This window comes from Eptatretus burgeri, chromosome 10 (assembly GCF_056783735.1).
Source record: "Eptatretus burgeri isolate ZD-2024b chromosome 10, Ebu_testis_v1, whole genome shotgun sequence".
Lineage (NCBI taxonomy): Eukaryota > Metazoa > Chordata > Myxini > Myxiniformes > Myxinidae > Eptatretus > Eptatretus burgeri.
The window spans coordinates 50990821-51008767 of record NC_140970.1 but is presented as its reverse complement, the minus strand read 5'-3'; the positions used below and the strand labels follow the sequence as shown (position 1 = coordinate 51008767).

General features: G+C 44.6%; 1 protein-coding gene across 5 annotated transcripts in view; it reads left to right on the top strand.

Moving 5' to 3' along the window:
• The first annotated feature begins 471 nt into the window (after positions 1 to 471).
• Positions 472 to 17947, top strand: part of MYORG (myogenesis regulating glycosidase) — a 25823-nt gene continuing 8347 nt past the window's right edge. Inside the window, exons 1-2 of one of the 5 annotated variants that reach the window (XM_085898290.1) lie at positions 2998 to 3166; positions 4761 to 4885. The gene's annotated coding sequence lies outside the window, so the exon portion shown is untranslated. Of the gene's footprint in view, positions 1325 to 2681; positions 2707 to 2887; positions 2913 to 2997; positions 3167 to 4760; positions 4886 to 17947 lie in introns of those variants that run through there. The other 4 variants (XM_085898291.1, XM_085898293.1, XM_085898292.1 and 1 more) reach the window with 4 other exon arrangements.

Sequence of the window (17947 nt, the reverse complement as noted above, 5' to 3'; positions counted from 1 at the left end):
AACTCTGGGCATACTTCTGCTCCTCTCTCAGTAATGGTTGGAGGCCCTGAATCGCAAACAAGAGGTTCGTGTATCAGGCATTCAAAGGCTGCCTTTGTTACTGGATTTTTGATTTCCTCCACTATTTCTGACTGTGACAACCTGTTACCATCGATGGAACTCTCCTTCCTTCTCCCAATGGAGTCTGGAGTTCCCCAAAACTGTATTCGGCCCATTCTTGTTCCTCATCTATATTAATGACTTTCAGGGGAACTTTGATATTCTTCTTCTTCTTCCAATATACTGTTTCCAATAAAGTGCAATGTCTTTTCTTCACACTCTGTCGGATAAGGTGTCTGGCCATTTTGAATTCATGCAAATGAGGCTAAAAATGGGTCGATTAGGCGTGTGTCCATTTCTTAAATGTTTTCTTGGGTCATAAAGTACCTTCATGCCAAAGAGGATGTTTATACTATGATTCACAGGTTTAACTACATTTGGGATGGCTCAGCAAGTCAACTCAGAGATGCACACTGAGTTGCAGCTATCTGGTTTGTAGATGCTGAAGCCCAACACTATCACACAAGGACACAGCACTCAGAGTACAAGAGAAGCAGACCAAGCACCCACAAGGTGTACACCGACAAACCACGGAACAATGGACGTGAACTCTGAATGTGGTTCCTTCGTCCGAGTAAGGAGCTCTGGCATCCTCTGGAAGGGACAATCCAAATTTCCAGCACCTCTCCAGGTTATGGAAAAAAAAGAGGATCTCACGTATACAAGCTGTCCGATGGATGGATCTGGAACACTTCTCATCTAGAAATGGCTTGTCAAGGGAATGCAGGAGATGATGCCGAGCAACCACTCCTTGCTGACCACCGCACCACCAACACAATGCACATGAGAACCTGTGCCGGTAAACTGGGATGCCAGAATTTGTACACCTCTGGTTTGGACTCGACTATGTGACGGGTCAGGTCAGATATGGGAGCATGTGCTGGAGCAGTGCTTCGCTGTGTCCACTTTCCACCGATACTCCGGAGGCCCCCCCCCCCATCCCCCGTCTGGCCACTTCCCAGGCACATGCCTCGCCCATCCCAATATCCTTGAGATGCCGATCAATCTGCTGCAACCATGAGGCATGTGGTCGGCCCATTGGCCTCCTTCGCTGAGAGAATCAAGTGAGTCAACATTCCAGGCACCCAGCCGAAGGGACAGCCTCAGGTTAACCCAAGGAGACCGTCCCAGCACACACTATTGTGACGATGTCATCGAAAGTCCTTCAAGAGTAAGAAAACCTGAAGATTCTCAAATTGTTACATGTATGTCCATTCGAGCCAAGGTAAACTGTTGCCATGTGTATGATTAGTGATTACTTGTTTTCAAAAACACGTTCCTAAAGTGGTCACATTAGTTAACTGTTTGTGCCAGAAATATGCTTTTTGAAAAACCCATTCTTTTGTTAATACAGAAACTAACTCAAATGATGGATAATTGACGAGTTTTTGTTTTTTTATGATGAAATCGTTGAAGTATCCGGCATTCCCCAGGACAGTTCACTGAAATTTGTATTTAAATCGACATGACAAAGTGGGGAATGCTGGCATTATGGAGTTATGGGTTCATAAAGGAAAAACCTAGGCAATGTGTAAGCAACATCCTCACTCGAAGCTTAAACACGGTGTTTGTTGTACAGTAAAACAACGTTTTTTTTAATAACAGGTGCATGTGTAAACACGATAATAATTAAATTTGTGTTGTTGACAACAAATCACGATTATAGAACTTCAACATGCGATCTTCACAATGCATATTACTCGATCGCTCTCAGGAAGAAATCACAGGCACTGTATAAGTACAAGACCCGATCGAGGCCTTTTATCTGGGGTCAATTTTTTTTTAGCAGCGTCTCGCGGAGCGAACATGGCTCATGGAGAGCTCGGCGTTGTTGTTCTTGTTCTTCTTCTTGTGAAGACAAAACCCAAAACCTTAATCTCTCGGACGCGGCTCTTGTATATACAAGATCCGGATCTCCTCAAATACTGAGCACATGTACACATCCTCGCATAGACGGTGCCTTTTGAAAGCGTCTATCATGAACTTTTAAATATATTCGGACATTTGCTTTAAAGTTTCGGAAAGTTCACGTTACTATTTAAAGATTATTCCATTTATCGTATTGTAATATTCGTAAATACATTATATATTTCGTAAATACACGATATATCGTAAATCCGTAAATACATTATGACGCGTTTCGCTATTGGCTTAATCAAGGCACGTGACGAAATATCGGAAGTTGTTGTTTTTAATTTTTTTTTTTAAAGCTGACAAAACCTTGAGGACGCTGCTCGTGGACACATTTGGCCTTGTTTATCCAAACATCGCCCTCGACCTTCCTCTGGATGAAAGAGGAGGCCGTGGCAAAATTTGTTCGCATTGGTTCTTTTTGGGTCCGATATGCAAAAACAAACTTTCTTTTATCTATTAATATAATATTAGATTCATGGCGCAGCCTTGCTCCGTTTCACGTTCGAGTTAATCGTTATATGCTGTTGTCTCTCTTGAGTTATGGTGTGCATTCGGTTAATGAAAGGGGGGATATGTGGTGTTGTGCACGTCGTAGACGCTGGCAAACCAGCTGTGACGATCTGTGAAAAACTCACCGCCCAACTGTGTCCGTGGACTGATTCGTCTCCTCAATGTCGGCTGACTGATGTTACGGTGAGCAGTGTAATATAACGGCTGACATTCGTTGGATTAACGCTGTTTACGCAGCTGTGGTAATTCTAAATATGTCTCGAAATGATAACGCTGACAGAAACGTATTTTTGTCATGAGACGAGAGGGACTCTTGGGGTGTATAACGAGCAATATTGTAGCTCGGCTGTGATTTACATACTCATTCCTGGTTTACAACGAATATAATGGTAAATTTATTTTATGGTTCATGTAGATTGTAGATCCTTTAAACTATTACTTTGAACCTTTAACAGATACCGTTCAAGTTTTTAAGATATAATCAATGAGCGTGTGGGCCGTAATGAAAGCTTGATAGATTGGAAGGGCATCTGTACAGTACTTACGATTGCCTTTTTTTTATTATTTTTTATTATTATTTTTTTTTGTGAAATCCGTGGTCATATTTGGAAAATGTCAGGTGTTTACCACAGCGTTTCCTCAGGTACGGAACCGGACAAGTCTTTCCACCGCAATTACCGCAAAACGAGCGCGACCTTTTCACCCCTTTTATTTCGGCGTTTGTGACTGTGTCTGTGACTGTCCCCCGTTATGTGACTGTCCTTTCATCGTTATGACAGCTGCAAGGGGATGTATTTTTAATGGTCGTTTGTCTCGTACCGTCATATTTGTCTCTTGCAAAGTGTCAAAAGATGTCGTCATGGTTATCCATGAGCATTGTGACATCCTAATATGGTGTCATTGTTGTTGTTTCGTTGTTTGTTTGTTTTTGAGATTTCATCCCGATGTTTTTACATTTTTCTTTAAAAAATGTTTTTCTTATTTCCGCAATTTTTTGTAAGTAATAAAATGCTTAATGTTTTATATATTTTGGTATGGATTAAATCCATCTATCTAGCTATAATTCCAGCAGTGACTGCGACTGTGACTGCGACTGCGACTGCGACTGCGACTGCGACTGCGACTGCGACTGCTGTTTCTCGACAACCACTGGTCCGATCTAATTGAAACTTGCCAGGTATATTGCTGGGACCTGAGGATGTGCCTTTTCAAGGTTTGATATTAATCGGACAAGTGCTTCCCAAGTTATGGCCATTTATTTACCAAACCAATGACAGGACACGTTGCTGCGAAGGCGTGGCCGATGGGGGAAGAGATCCTCAGCCATGTTCCCCATTACGGGTTACAACGTACGGACTTCCGGAGAGTGATGACTTCGTGTATTCTAATAATTTCTCGATTTCTTATACGCATTTATCGATAAACACAATGCCCCAATGCAGTCGTTGTTTACGAGAGCGAAGGAACGACCTGTGTGGTTGTTTGAAAGTTTTTTTTGTTTGTTTTGCATGTACGGGCACGCGGGAGCGAAGGAACGGCCTGTGTAGTTGTTGTTTCTGGCACGTGGTTTGAAAAGTTTTTTTTGCATGTACGGCCACGCATGTATGGGCATGCACTAGTTGGCGCATCGGCCACGCCAACACAGCAACGTGTCTTGTCATTGGTTTGGTAAATAAATGGCCATAACCTGGGAAGCACTTGTCCGATTAATATCAAACCTTGAAAAGGCACATACTCAGGTCCACAGCAATATACCTGGCAAGTTTCAATTAGACCGGACCAGTGGTTGTCGAGAAACAGCGGTCACACACACACACACACACACACACACACACACACACTGCTGGAATTATAGATAGATGACAGGACACTTTGCTGTGTAGGCATGGCCGTTGGGGAAGAGATCCTCAGCTGCATTCCCCATTACGGGTTACAATGTATGGACTTCCGGATAGTGATGATTTACTGTATTCTAATAATTTCTCAATTTCTTATGCGCATTTATTGATAAACACAATGCCCCAATCCAGTCGTCGTTTACGAGAGCGAAGGAATAGCCTGTGTGGTTGTTTGAAAGTTTTTTTTTTGTTTGTTTTGCACGTACGGCCACGTACCAGTGTTATTAAATTTGGCTTGTGGTACATTGTACCCCGCCACCCCCTCTCCCCTCCCTCCCCTCCTCCCTCCCTTCCCCGATTACCTCCGCTCCCTCCCCTCAACCCTGGCTTTTGTCACAGTCCACGATGTGGATTACCCACCACTGAATGGAAAATAAAGAGGATGCTCCTTGCCATTGACAACACACACAGCTCGGTGTAGCTGCCGGACGCCATCTTGGTTAGCACTCAAATGCAGGCTGAAGGTGATTTCCGTTATGCGTTTGCATGTAATTTAGAATGAAAAACGATGAGGGTTTTTTTTTCACCTTTTGTGCGATAGTTTTCAATTGTAAACTTTATCATCGTAACTATAGCTTATCATAGTAACTATAGCACTTTCATTTTCAAAATAACGTTCGAGAACAAATACTGTATAGTTTATTTGGGAGCGTGAAGAACTCGGGGTGTTTTAAGGAAGCTTACGAAGATCAAGTCTGCCCGTTTGTGACAATTTTTTTTTTTGGTCAAAATTGAAAAAAATTCACCAGCCGGGAGGTGACGATGGTTCGTGAGCATTATTGAACAATGCCATAATCGGTACAATTGAGTTAGTGGAAGCTTTTGAGGAAGCCCTACCGTAAAAACCAAGCTGTTCCGTCAAAATTGACCAAATCAAATCGGATTTTTTTTTATATGTTGTACTTATGGACATTACGCACAGCTTCTAGGAAATGAAATTGCGAGAAAAAAAAATAAAATAAAAAGTTCAAGTGGGTGTGGTTCTGTTCACAAGGGGCGTGGGACGTCCCTCATACAAAAAGACACAACTCGACCATGATATCTAGCTTCTGTCCAAGTTTCATCAAGATCGCATCAAACGTCACGGAGATATGTTCTGGAGAGAGTCACAGACAGACAGACACACAGACACAACAAAAATAGTGGTCACTGCTGGCGCCCGCGAACCAATTTACCTGTCCTTTTTTTATTATGTACCAAAACGATGCAAATCAAAATGTTGAAAAATAACCTACTTGATGTATAGTAATACCTAAATCGTTGGCAGAGTGAGCAGTCGAGAGAATGTTCATGTCTGCCCCAGGCATGGTCATTCATCAGTGTGTGTGCCGTCCCTCGAAGGGATGTGAAACTGGATGTCCCGTCACATACTCACCTGCCTCTATCTAACCTGTCTAGCCTGGGTTCGAATCCCAACCAAGCTATAAATTGTCATCCTGGTGTTTCACATGCAACGTGATTAGTCGATGTGTGTGCCGTCTCTCGGATGGACGTTAAACTGGATGTCCGGTTGCACAATCGCCTCCAAGCTGTCTAGTTATCGCCGGCACCAGCCGGTTCCTGAAGGAATTGCATCAAACTTCCCTCGGCCGAAATGACGAGAAGGTGGGATTAATGGTGGCTGTTAACATAAATACACTCGTTAATCCTCCCAACATAAAATAGTTATTAACCAATTTGCAAACAACAAACAAATCTATTTACCAAATGGTTTCATGTGATGAATGTGCCCCGGTTCATCCCAGTGTGTGCCCCAGTTATAATAGGTTCACCGTATTCCTGCGTGTCGTAAGAGGCGACTAAATGGGTTGGCGTCAGGAAGGGCATCCGGCCATAAAAACATCGCCACAAAAGGAAACCATGATGAGTACAACTGATGGGCAGGGTACAGCCCAAAGTACCCCGTGGGGGTCCTCACCCCCTCTCGTTAAAACCCAAGGTGGGGAACCCGATCGAAGCAAGGGAGGAAATTTTTCCATTTATGATGACCAATCGTCTGATGCCCCACGTGGAGATCGGTTTCTGAGGTTTGGTACATGGAATGTAGGGACAATGACAGGGAGATCTGGAGAAGTGGTTGAAACAATGGTCAGAAGAAGAGTGGACATATGTTGTGTGCAGGAGACATGATGGAAGGGAAGTGGTGTGAGAATGGTGAAGGGTAGGCAGGGGCAGAAGTACAAGTTAATGTGGCAAGGGTGCCCGGAAGGCGAGCATGGTGTTGGTGTCATGTTTTCTGAGGAGTTTGTAGACAGTGTAGTGAGTGTCACTAGAGTGAGTGAAAGGTTGATGATGGTGAGAATCGTGATCGGAAATCTCTTGGTGAACGTCATCTCGGGATTTGCCCCGCAGGTCGGTCGAAGCAATGAAGAGAAGAACATGTTCTGGTGTGCGATGGAGATGTTGATGGAAAATGTGAAAGATGAGGAAGTTGTTGTGGTTGGAGGAGACTTGAATGGACATGTGGGAAGGAGTCCAGACGGTTTTGTGGGAGTCCATGGGGGTTATGGATATGGTGTGAGAAATGGAGAAGGTGAAAGGATCTTGGAGTTTGCTAATGGAGCTGATTTGTTGATCTGTAATACTCAATTCCAGAAAGCGGATAATAAGCTTATTACATACACGTCAGGTGGGTTGACGACAACCATTGACTACCTGATGGTGCGTCGGCGACATAGGGGAAACCTCCAGGACACAAAGGTGATCCCAGGGGAGGAGACTGTTTCGCAGCACCACCTGGTTATCTGCGATATAAGGGTGAAAGGTGCGAGGAGAATTCCGCGGGTGAAGTACCAACCGAGGATGAAGGTGTGGAGGTTGAAAGAGGCGACAGTGAAGGAAGCATTAAGAGAGAGGCTGAGTATGGTTGAGGATGATGTGGTTGAGCTTGAAAGTGGTTGGATGTCAATGAAAGATAGTCTATTGGGAGCCGTTGGTGAGGTATGTGGATGGACAAAAGGACCACCGAGGCACTCGGAAACATGGTGGTGGGATGATGAAGTTGGAAAGACGATTGAAGAAAAGAGGAAGAAGTTCAAGGAATGGCGAAGGGTACGGTGGAAGAAGAGGCTGCACATGAAAGTTATAAGGTAGCCAAGAAGGCTGCAAAGAAAGAGGTTGGAAAGGCACAGGAGGCCCATAGGAAAATGCTCGGAGAACGCTTGGATTCAGAGGAGGGTAAGAGAGTGGTATTCAGGATTGCAAAGCAGATCGCGAGAGAGAGATTTGATGTGACGGGGGTGAGTTGCTTGAAGGATGGAGTGGGACAAATCATTGTGGATTCAGATGGAATTAAAGCAAGATGGAAGAGATATATGGAAAGGCTGTTGAATGTAGAAAATGAATGGGATAGAAACATCGAGAGTAACCCAGTTTTAGGACCAGCAGGGAAGATTACTGAGAAGGAAGTTGAGGAAGCTATAAGAGCAATGAAGAGTAGAAAAGCAGGATGGCCGACGGGAGTTGTGGGAGATATGTTGAAGGCAGCGGGAAGTTGGGGTGTGAAGAGAATGACAGAGATCTGTAATCTGGTGGTGAAAGAAGGCCGCATTCCAGTGGATCGGGAACTGAGTACCCTCGTCCCTCTGTACAAGGGGAAAGGTGACCCTCTGGACTGTGGCTCCTATAGAGCAATAAAGTTATTGGAGCATGGAATGAAGGTATTGGAAAGGGTGTTGGAGAAGAGGATAAGGAAGAAGGTAAAGATTGACGAAATGCAGTTTGGATTTATGCCACGAAGAGGAACGACAGATGCAATTTTTATTGTAAGGAAGTTGCAGGAGAAGTACATGGAGAAGAGGAAGAAGTTGTTTTTTGGGTTTGTTGATCTGGAGAAAGCATTTGATAGGGTCCCACGCGAAGTAATGACATGCTCATTGAGGAAGTTAGGAGTGGAGGAATGGTTGATCAGAGTAATGATGGCCATGCACGAGAGAGCACGCACAGCTGTAAGGACGAAGGATGGGAACAGTGGTGAGTTTGAGTTGAAGGTGGGAGTGCACCAGGGGTCGGTACTAAGTCCACTTCTATTTGTAGTTGTGATGGAGGTGCTGGCTCGGAGGGTAAAGGAGGGTTTACCGTGGGAGCTGCTGTATGCAGATGATCTGGTGTTGATTGCAGAGAGTATGGATGGACTGAAGGAGAAGATGAACAAGTGGAAGGAATGTATGGAGGCAAAAGGTTTGAAGGTGAATATCGGAAAGACGAAGGTGATGGCAAGTGGTAAAGCATGTGGTGAGGTGGAAAGGACTGGGAAGTGGCCGTGTGCTGTGTGCAGGAAGGGTGTCGGAGTGAACTCCATTCAGTGTACAATGTGTGCTGAATGGGTTCATCGAAAATGTAGTGGGGTGAGAGGGTCATTAACCAGTGTGGCAGCTACATTCAAGTGTAAGGTGTGCATAGAGGGAGCAGCAGATGAAGGAATTGTTGAGTTGGATCTTGGAGATGGTGTGAAGCTGGAAGGGGTGAAAACATTTTGCTATCTCGGAGACATGCTGAATGGAGAAGGTGGATCAGACTCTTCGACGGTTGTGAGAGTGAGATGTGCATGGAAGAAGTTTCGGGAACTGAGTGGCGTGCTGACGAAGAGGGGAGTGTCGTTGAAGCTGAAGGGAAAGGTGTATGCTACATGTGTGAGGAGTACGATGATTTATGGGAGTGAGACATGGGGACTGAACATGGAGCAGCAACAAAGGCTGGAAAGGGTGGAAATGCGAATGGTTCGGTGGATGTGTGGAGTATCGTTGAGAGAGAGGAAGACAAATGATGACTTGCGGAAGATGATGGGAATAGAGTGTGATGGAGGTTGTGAAGAGAAACAGGTTGAGATGGTTGGGTTATGTGTTGAGTAAGGATGAAAGTGACTGGGTGAGAGGAGTGTTGGAAATGAGTGAAGTTGGAAGTAGAGGACGGGGAAGACTGAGAAAAACTTGGCTAAATGTGGTGGAAGAAGAAATGTGGGCAAGGGGATTAAGAAGGGGAGATGCAGAAAACAGGATAAAGTGGAGAAGATTGTCATGGGGCCCGCAAGGCTAACCCCTGCTTTAGCGGGGAAAATGGCCTTTAAGTGTGTGTGTGTGTGTGTGTGTGTGTGTGTGTGTGTGTGTGTGTGTGTGTGTGTGTGTGTGTGTGTGTGTGTGTGTGTGTGTGTGTGTGTGTGTGTGTGTGTGTGTGTGTGTGTGTGTGTGTGTGTGTGTGTGTTTCATGTGATGAATGCCAAATGAGAATCTGTGACACTGCAGTGATATTGTTGCAGGGCCGGGTATCGGTGGCGAGCATGACCGCTAGAGGGAGCAGTAGAGTCGGCTCCACCGAACACACCGGAATTGAGGTCGTGCCTTTTGGATAAGTCCGAAAGGCACAGGTCCTTTACTGGACCATGAATCGCCAATAATTAGATCGTGTGGGGTAGGGTCAATTGCCAAACTTCAATATACCTAATTACCTACGCGGGCAGAGCTACCGGGGAATTCACACACTCGGCGGACCTCGAGCGGAACGAGCCGTTACCGTGCCCGAACCATGTGTTACCCGAGCGGAGATTACCAATGTCCTTGGTCCAAATGAATAATTTACAGCCTCGCTATTTCTCAACACACACCGTGCCAATCCAATGAAAGAAACACAGAAACGAGCTGGAACATTTAACAAAAGGGATATTTATTTATAATGGGGCAGGGGAGCACGCAAGAAGGCAGAGTTAACCGAATAAAAGGAATGCAATTTACACACACGGCACTTAAACGTTTCTACTTAAAAGACGGGCCCACACACAGACACACATCCCCCAAAAAGAAATGGTGTCCGTGGTCTTTATTGATATCCCCAGCTCGGAGGGAAGGTGAGCTGGAGGTAAGAATCTGGCTTGGACCTTCCCGCTTCGTGCGGTTCTCGACGATCTGGCCCGGCGGGACTCTAACCCGCAACACGATGCCGCTCCAAGCACCAGGTACGGAGGGTGGCGTCGGGCGCTGGCACGCTCCACCAGCAAAACAGGTGACGAGGCAGGCAAAGCAAGTCAGCTAGGCAGGCAGGCGATTCACGGCGGGAAGACTCTGTCACCCGGTCGCCCACACACAATTATCCCTTTTTCTTGACAGGTGGGAGGGATCCGTCTCGTGTCCTTCCCCTCCTAATTCGACAGGGGTATCGGGCGATCTCCCGGACGTTCGAGATTGGTCGGGGGGGGGGGTGCTAATGTCTCCACCCCTCGACCAGGAAATCAAGCAGCAATATGTTGCATTAGCCCCCCATTGGCCGAGAGGTGGCAGACGTGCTCGCACCCCTCCGATTGGCTGAGAGGGGCGCCATGCCTGTATTTGGAGCAAAATCCAAGACTCCAATGTCCAAAGAAACCCCGCCTACCACCTTGGACTCCGCCCACGGCTGTGCTTGACACGCATGGCGTGGGAAAGGCCGATGGTGAAGAAGCGAAGATGGGCGTTGTTGAAGTTTAAAATGTAAAAATCCCAACTATAAAATAACTCCGCAGTGAACGTACAATTAATCACCCATTAAACATAGGACGGGACCCTAACTAGAAACACATACTTACCGATATAGCTGATCTATAGGACCTGGCTGTTGTGTGCAGTTAGCTTCCAAATTCGCAACAATATTTCATAGTAAAACTACACACCATTCCTGCTCATCAACATATCCGAACACCTGTGAAACGTCTTTCCACTTGACAGCTCTCCCTTAACAGATTGGAACAGTTTATTATAACATTTAATGTTATTTTATGTTTTAATATAATGTCATTTTTTCAATTCTTTGGCTTTTCAATCTGCGATGCACTCTAAACCACCTTGATCCGCGACATGGGTCAGCCGTGTGATGCTAACAAAAATGTCGTCCGTCACATGACCTCGAGCTCATGGCGGCGACACTTTTCACGGGTTATGAGTGTTCTATTTATTTTCAATGTTTTATACATTTTGGTGTGGATTAAATCCATCTATGTTATTAAATTGTTCTAATACTTGTTTCAGTTGATTTGGGTGTTCTTTTGGATATGTATCGCTTTTGGAATGGTTCTGTCTGGCGTCCATTTTCACCCTCACGATCCTCAGCTGGTTTGGTTAAGTCCACATTTACGTTCAATTTCGTTTCGTAATAAAACGATTATTGTTTTACTTATTAGCTCGCCTGTTCGGAGAACAGAGAGCTATAGCGATACCCCCGGCGTGAGTGTCAGCGTGAGCGAGAAAATGTTAAAGTTTTTGGTGCAAGTTATTTCCTTTCTAATGTTTTTATCTACCACTATTTTTTAGCTCGCCTGTTCGAAGAACAGAGAGCTATAGCAATGCCCCCGGCGTGAGCGTTCGCGTCAGCGTCAGCGTGAAAATGTTAAAGTTTTTGGTGCAAGTTATTTTTTCTTTCTAATGTTTTTATCGACCACACTATTTTTTTATACGCCCGATATATATATATATATATATATATATATATATATATATATATATATATATATATATATATATATATATATATGTATCGGGGCGTATTATGTGTCGTACGTCCGTCCGTTTGTCCGTCCATCCGTTCCTGTCCGCACTCTAACTCCCAAAGTTTTCAACTTTCACGTTTCATATTTGGTACATAGGTACAGACTGTGGAGACGGTGTGTCGCGACATACGTTTGTCATCTAAAGTGGTTGCCATGGCAACCAGGATGCTGTTTTCCATCCGTTCCTGTCCGCACTCTAACTCCCAAAGTTTTCAACTTTCACGTTTCATATCTGGTATATCGGTACAGACTGTGGAGATGGTATGTCGCGACATGTTAGTCATCTAAAGTGGTTGCCATGGCAACCAGGATGCTGTTTTCCATGTCATAGCACAATTCTGTATATACCTTCTTGTTCGGGAGTATATTGTGCTCACTTGCGCTCTTGTTACTGATTACAATATACAAATACATATATTGCTTTAAAATTATTTGGATCAGACCAATGCTTTAGAAAAAATATTAATTATTAGACGAGTCTTTTAAAAACGATAAATGTATAAACAGGCGAGCATTGGGTGGCTTTGACACCAACTGGTTAAAAGACGAGTCTAATAATATTTTTTTATAAAGCATTGCAGTGGTCTGATCCAAATAATTTTGAAGCAATATATGTATTTGTATATTGTAATCAGTAAAAAAATAGTGTGGTAGATAAAAACATTAGAAAGGAACTAACTTGCACCAAAAACTTTAACATTTTCACGCTCACGCTCACGCTCTCGCCGGGGGTATCGCTATAGCTCTCTGTTCTTCGAACAGGCGAGCTAAAAACGATAAATTTTTTAAAAGGCGAGCATTGGGTGGCTTTGACACCATCTCTCTGGTTTTAAATTTTGGGTTTGGTGCACTAGCCCAGGGACAAAGTAACTTCCTCACGTTAGAATCACCATCATGGCTTCAGCAGTTGTTGAGGTAGGTCAGGCTACAATTTTACATTGCTTTGAGAAGCGACCAAGAAGAAGCACAAATTGGCAACTGTCGATATGATACTTTAGCGATGTATTTTGGCATCTTTTTAAGACTTGGTAGTTCAGAAAACGTTCGAGAATAAAAGTTATTGCTTTTAAATGCTTATGACTTCACTCTGAAGGAGTTTATGAGCGTATCATTGTGTACACATTTGAATGGGCAGCCATCTTTTTTTTCATGTATCATCCCTCCATATGGAGTACTGCCATACTCCATGATATAGTCAGACCAAAGATCTTGAAAAATGCTGCGAATGTCGGGACTTTTTTTTTTTTTTTAACAAGGTCTACGCTTGTGGAAGAGCGATTACACAGAACATCAGGACACAACATAACAAAAGGAACATCAGTAGTCAGGGAAAACACCAACAGCAGGGTGGAGGGAGAAAGTAGTTGGAGATGGACAAACAAGGAATGTAGGTAACGATGAGGGGTAAGGGAGAACTCAAGGGTTGGACAATATGGATATGTAAGAACATTTGTGTTTGACCAGTTTGTGATTTTGTCAATGTCTGAGGAGAGGGAAGAGGCTACTGCCTGTCTGTCAGAAGAATGAGAGATGTCACAGCAGAGAGCAGAGTCATCAGCATAGAGATAAAGAGGATTTTCCAGAGTCAGTGAGATCATTGATGAAGCTTAGGAATAGCATGGGGCCTTGAACACTGCCTTGGGGTACTCCAGCCTTGACAGGGAGAGGAGATCAAAGGGTTCTGTGGTGAGCAACATGTTGGCTATGAGAGTGGAGGAAGTCTGTAATCCAAGAGTGGAGTTGGCCTTGAATTCCATAGGCAGGCAAGATGGTAGACTGCATCAAAAGCTCGAGCTACGTCCAGAGAGACTGCCCGTATCTCATGTCTGACAATGAGGGCCTCCATCCATTGTAGGGAGAGTCGAAGCAGCATGTCCTCAGTAAAGTGACCTGGTCTGAATCCGAATTGATGATCTGAGATGAGGCTGGTGGAGAAAAGGAATGATTTTATGGCAACTGCGATGATGGATTCCATGACGTTGCCGATGATTGGAAGTACAAGCTAATTGGGCTGTCGTCGTTAAAGGGATCCATTTTTTTTTTTACACCTTTTTATGTAATTCTATGACGTTGGCTGATTTCCAATTTCTCAGGTGGATGTAGAAGACCATTCTTGAAGTGTTTAACAAAAAAAAATGAAAAAAAAATGCAAATACGCCAAGTGCGAATGTTGAAGCAGGTCACTCTTCATGACCCGTGAATATTTGGGGTCAGCGAACAGCGAATCCATGAATAGGGGTCTGATATATATATATATATATATATATATATATATATATATATATATATATATATATATATATATATATATATATATATATATATATATACAGTAAAACTTCCTCCAACGCGGTTTCCTCCAGCACGGTTTCCAATTTCCACGCTGAATTAAATGCATCAAAACCTCCCCAACGTGAGGGTGTGTTTCACATTTCCGCGATCGTGGCTGGTGTTTTCCCCAATATATATAATTTATTATTACTCGTTACTGTGCTGTACTTGACTTGACCCTTGTCCACACAAGGCTAAAAAGACCCCACATGTATGGAGAAGGGTTCATTAATATTTAATTTATACATACAGTATGATGATCCGAGTCGCCACCTGCCGCCATCGTGATCGCAGTTCAAATTTACATTCTGGATTAATTGCGACAAACACGGCCGGTGTTTTCCCAAAGATTTTATTATTTTTTTCCTTTTTCCTTCACTTAATTACTATTTAATTGTTGTACACAAGCGCAGCACGATCGGCAGCTCGTGTATATAAATTAAATTATAAATGCGCGTTTATATAAATAAACCTGCCGCATCAAGCGAACTTACGTCGATCATTATGGCTCCCAAAAGACCCAATTTGAACCAACCAGACAAGAAGAGGAGGAAAACGATGACCATGGAGGTCAAACTTGACAGTCTGAATAAGTTGTCATCAGTTTCTACTTCCTCTTTGGTCAGGCAATATGGTGTGAATGAATCAACCATTAGGACAGCACGGAAGGCCTGTAATGATGAGACCAGCACACAGGATAAAAGCAATGGCTTTAATAATTAAATAATCCCAGACGAGAAATGACGTAGAGTTCAGGTAATGCCAGATCTACAACATCTAGTAGCAACACCCACAACATCCTTCCCCTCCAATGCACATATGAATCACCATTGAAATGGATATAACCCCAGAAGCATGAAAACCACAACAAGCAAAAAACAAAATCATCAGCATCCAAATTAGCTATGGAAATCAATCATCACTTCGTGTTTGAAACGCTCTGGACGTCTCGTGATATGAGAAGAGCGTCGTGTGTGTGTGTGTGTGTGTGTGTGTGTGTGTGTGCGTGTGTGTGTGTGTGTGTGTGTGTGTGTGTGTGTGTGTGTGTGTGTGTGTGTGTGTGTGTGTGTGTGTGTGTGTGTGTGTGTGTGTGTGTGTGTGTGTGTGGTGAAGTACAGTGCGTTGGAGTGTGCTGCTGTGTTTTTGGCGGAAAAGACCAGAAGCAAAACGGTCTCCTCTTGTTGGAATTCCTCTGGCGGTGTAGCATCGGGCGAAGGAGTCTCATCCATGCTGCGGAGATGCCTACGGTTTCACCGGTACACATGCCCCTCTGGAGTTGTGATGACGTAGGAACGTGGTGTTTGGTGTTTAGCCGTAATGACCACTGGTTCCCATGTCTTGTTACACTGTACACTAACAATGTCCCCCAATTATAATGGCATTAGCTCTTTAGCACCCCGGTCATAGAAATGTTTAGCACGTTGCTGTTGCTGTACCAACAAACGCCGAACATCAACTGGAACTTGTGGTTCCAGAACCCGGTCACTACACGGCAGTTGATCTCTGAGCCTCCTGCTCATCAGCAGTTGTGCTCGAGAGTATTGAAGACCTGCCAGTGGTGTGTTCCGGTAGGATCGTAACATAAAATGGGTATCGTGGCCACCCTCGGCGGCTTTTCTGAGCCCCTGCTTGATAGTCTGTATTGTACGCTCAGATTGTCCATTACATTGAGGATACGTAAGGCTGGAGGTCATAATCTTGAACCCCCATTCCTGGGTGAATTTCCTGAGCTCAGGACTGGCAAATGGCATGTTGTCCATAAATAATTCCTGGGGTATGCCATGTCTGGCGAACACAGACTTCAGAGCTTCAACAACGTGCTTTGCAGTGAGCCCACAAATGCTTATGACCTCAGGATTCTTGGAGAAATAATCCACAATCAGGAGGAAATGCTTTCCAGCGAAGTGGAAAATGACCGCTCCCACTTTCTGCCACGGCCCCAGGGGAAGATCATGTGACAAAAGTGGCTCTTTAATGTTAGCTGGTCTGAACTTGGCAACCAGACTTTGTATATCTGAGTTGATACTTGGCCAAAAGACCGCTTGGCGTGCCCTGGCTTTACATTTCTCTTGCCCAAAATGGCCTTCGTGTATTTGCTGCAGAATGTCACACCGGTGTGTGCCAGGAATTACCAAACGCTCACCAACAAAAACCATGCCACTTGCCATGTGCAGCTCATCCCTGAGATGCCAGAAAGGTCTGATGGCCACGGGAAGGTTGGTCTGGTGCATTGGCCAGCCATTCAGAATGTAGCCGGCCAGTAATTATAAGTCATCATTCGCAGTGTCAACACGCAACAGGTCCAGCTTGCTCTGGCTGACTTGCAGATGGGTCATTAGCTGATGCACCCTCAACTGCATGTCCTCAAAAATGGTGTCATACATCGGGACTGAGCCGCTCGGTGTCCTTGACAAAGTGCTGGGTATTATCCCACCAAAAATGTATCTATGGATGGATAATGACCCTATAATCACTGTGTTATGAGGAAAAAATTGTAAGTTGTTCCATATTTTCAGGAGAGCTACTATAGTTTCACCTTATTTTAGCTCGTTTTGGCCCAAAAGCCATTTTTAGCTTCCTATAGAGTGAGAAATATGCATCCCAGAAGCTATCTGATGCGATAATTGAAAAATTTGGATGCCAATTAGTAAATATTTGCAATAGTAACTTTCTAGAGGAGTCCATTATAAAATTATAAGCCCCTGAAGTTGAAAAAAAAATGCGTTTTTCACATTTGGTATTTTTAGGGCAAAATTTCAAAGGTCTCTAGAGATAGATATTTTTAAACTATGACAAATTGAAAGCTAATCGTTTGCATGGTGGGTAGAGCCATATAGATCTACATTTAAGAATTTTTCCAGCAAAATCTGAGGAGGTGACCTGGGGAGGTTTTTGAAATTTAGGTGAGTTGGCACGGAATGACCCCTCTGCCTGGTAGCAGCTGCATCGAGGCGGAGATGCGGGAGGATGTCTGCCATCCGCGGGAGACATTTGTTGCTGTCATGGTGAGCGAAGACCGATGGTAAGATGTTATTCTAACCCCGAGCGCAGACCCAACCAATGATGTGTGTTATTCGTGTCCCGTTCTGCACGATGATAAAGTATCACGGCTTCGCGCGAGTCCGCCATTGTACATGTGGTCAGCGTGCGGGTCCACCCACCATCGAGCATGCCCCGTACAGTACGCGCGGGTCCACCATTAAGCACGTGGTCAGCGCGCGGGTCCGTCCGCCATGGAGCATGCTCTGTACAGTGCGATGATAAACCACTCTGGGGCCGTGCATGGGTCCGCCACCCTGATCCGTGTCGTGAATTCAGGGAAAATATTGGAAGAGAGGATAGACACAAGTATTCAATGGGGATTCGGATTGGAAGGAGATAGATATAATTATTAGATGGGGATTTGGAAATGGGTTGGAAAGGGTGCGGCCGCATGCGCTTTGCAAGTTGCCAGCATTTAGGGTGCCGTTTCTTCCATCTCCTTGGTATGTGTTCCGTGCAGCATGGGTGTCGTGCTGGGTGCGCTTTCTGTCCAGTGGGTGGAAATTACCGCTGCACATGCATTTGGCAGGCTGTGATTTCTGCAGAGGGGTGTCCGGCGTAATGCCTGCTTGGCCTTCGCTGAGGACCCATCTCACAGCGAAGGGTGCATGTGGCTGGGATGTACCTCAAGAATAAGAGTAGA